We start from the raw sequence: 2,892 nt of genomic DNA on the forward strand, positions 1-2,892 counted from the left end.
TATCAGGGTTGTTTTTTTCTCCATATTCTTTCCTGATCATTACCTTTGAATGTGTTTCTAAGGAAATCAAATGACACCAGAATTTATTTTTCTCATGAACACTGTTGCTAAGAAGAGATAAATCAACACCACTCAACTTTAACATGCCACTTATCATCCCTGTTTGCATTGGGCACTTATTAATATAATCTTATTGGCAACATCAAAACAGGACCTGTAATTTATTGCACACTTATTTTGTGCTTTCTTTAGATAAATGTCCTCTTTATTCCCTACAATAACTCTGCTGGCCTAGGAGTACATGCTCCAATTTATACAAGAGGAAACTAAGACTGATGTGTTATAGGATTTGCTCAAGGTCATAGTTATTGAATGTCACACTCAGAATTTGATTGGGCAAATGGGGGGTGGAGATCATGGGGGCAGGAAGATGGTGCAATGAGATGGACATCACTATGCTAGGTGTGACGCTACATTGTGTACAACCAGAGAAATGGAAAGTTGTGCACAATGAATCAAAATGCATTCTGTTGTCATATATACCTAATTACAATAAATAAGAATTTGACCTCAAGAGTGTGATCCAAAATCCTCCCCATTTGCTGCCACCTCTGTCTCACCATTTAGTCTTATTTTTGCCATGTTATTAGTAACTACTCTAGGCTAGTCTATTATTCTGGAAATATTTACCATTGAAAGCTGTGAAGCTTTGTACATGCGATAAAGGGCTTAGGCTATGTTAGATCAATGATTTATTTCACTCAGTGCAGAAAACCAAACATTTTTCAAGAAAAGTACTAACACCATCATCAGAACAAATGGATGGTCCCTAACAAATGGATGGTCCCTAAGGGTCATCAGCAGACTATAGCCTCATCCTGAGGACCTTTTGGGAATCCTATAGGGGGCAGGGAAAGGAATGACGGCATTGGAAAGAGACAACATTGTATATTATCTGATATAATAATATATTATCTGATTATAGTGAAACCCTGGGTTTACAGAAAAAGTGAGACCTTTGTAAAAAAAAAAAAAAAATCCATGTACCTGTGCTCAAATGCGAGCTCTACTGAGCAGCACATGGTCTTAGAACAATGCCTTTGCTTCTCTCTAGAATTGTGATCCTGCTTCCTCCCTTGAAGGGCAACTGGTTTATAGGGGCTCAGTGATAGATGTCTAGTAAAACGCCTAGCATGGACCAGGTTCTCTATTTGGGTAGGTTTTAAGAAAAGGTGGTAGGGGGCTATGGCTAGTATACTGCAAGCCTCTGGGTTCGATCCCCAGCAAATACACAAACACACACACACACACACAGATCAGAAAAGGTGATAGTAGAGAAGGGATGTGAAAGAAATAAGTGGGAAGGGAAAAGAGCTTAGGGGACAGAACCCTCTGTCATAAAAAAGAACTCTGGGGACAGTGAAGAGGACAGGAGATGTCACATGCACCTCTTTTGAATCTATTATCAAGTTCTGTAAGTTATTCCAGCCATGGCTTTATAAAGCATAAATTTAGTGACAAATAGTTTTGTAGAATCATTTAATCAGATGAATTTAATCTATACTGCATTCGGAGCATGCATGTACCATATGTGTGTGCTGTGTTGTGTGGCACGTGCTAATCCACTGAAGTGCTGGAAGCCCCTCCCTGTCAGGAGCCCGCTCTGCTCCAATGCTTTCAACCTTCCCACAAACTGCTGAAGGCACTCAGCTCCTTGTGCTTCTTATTACCTGTTTATAGGGCTGTCTTCCCAGCAAACCCCCAGCTTCTGACCCAGTCTAATTCATTTTTGCACACTCTAAACTTAAGCCATGGCCTGGTGCATTGTTGATGCTCCATAAATACTTGAATGAGTGACCGTATAAATGAGCTCTCGGAGATACTTATAGAGTGATATTTCACTCTGCCAGTGAATTTCTTGGCAGAAAAGTTTTTATAAAAATGTGATAGCAGACGTGTATTTCCCCGTAGACTTTATTAGCTTTTCGTAGCACCTCTTTGCAACAAAGGGGAACAATCAGTTGAAACCAAGGCCAGGGAATCTTCCTGAGGTCTTCTGGCAGGCACGCAATCCTCAGCCCTGTGGCTGAGTCCTTTCTTGGTCCAATGGTAAGAAAAGTGAAACTGCCCATAACTAGTACTTGAACCAATTTGAACTAAAAGGCCCAGAAATGCAAAACCCAGCAAATGTTTTGCACAGTGCTGGTCAGAGAGGATTTCCACTCAGGGATCCACGTGACTATGATTAACTGGATTTACGTTTCCTGCAAGCCAGACACCAGACAGCAGCTCACATCAAAGCCGCCCATGTAATGCTCTACATTCCCATTCCAGAAAGTGCAAAAGCAAGCAGTGACGAGAGCCCCTCCATTTACAATTAATTCAGTCCACTCTGCATCTCCCGTAGCCAAGGAGAGACAGAACGCAGCACTCCCAGCCGCTGCTAAGTGAAAACAGGAAACCCTGGCTGCTGCCCTGGTCCCGTTAGAAACTGGTTTACCTTAAGCAACTTTACACAAGGCACTTTGCAGATTCTGCTTTCTGGGATGGAAGAGGAGTGGAGGAGATGGCCTGGGTGTGCCGCTGAATATTCTAGACCAGGAAGGGCCGAGTGTGGGCGAGGCTGGGCTGCTCTGGGAAGCCCGGGAAGCTGCAGCCATGCCTCAGGAGGAAAACACCAGCTTAGCAACGCGTTCCCAAGGAAGGTCATTGGGCGGCTTTTTTTTTTTTCTTTTAAAGTGACAGTTTACTTCTAGTTGAAGAATCCCAGTGGGAATGCAGAGGGGCGCAGCCTACAGTGGGACACAGAGAGATCAAATTAGTGCTGAGGTGATGGAAACCCATGTCTCTAAGAACTCTACCCTTCCTCCTGTCATTTGATTGTCATGCATT

Source organism: Urocitellus parryii, chromosome 10 (assembly GCF_045843805.1).
Source record: "Urocitellus parryii isolate mUroPar1 chromosome 10, mUroPar1.hap1, whole genome shotgun sequence".
NCBI lineage: Eukaryota > Metazoa > Chordata > Mammalia > Rodentia > Sciuridae > Urocitellus > Urocitellus parryii.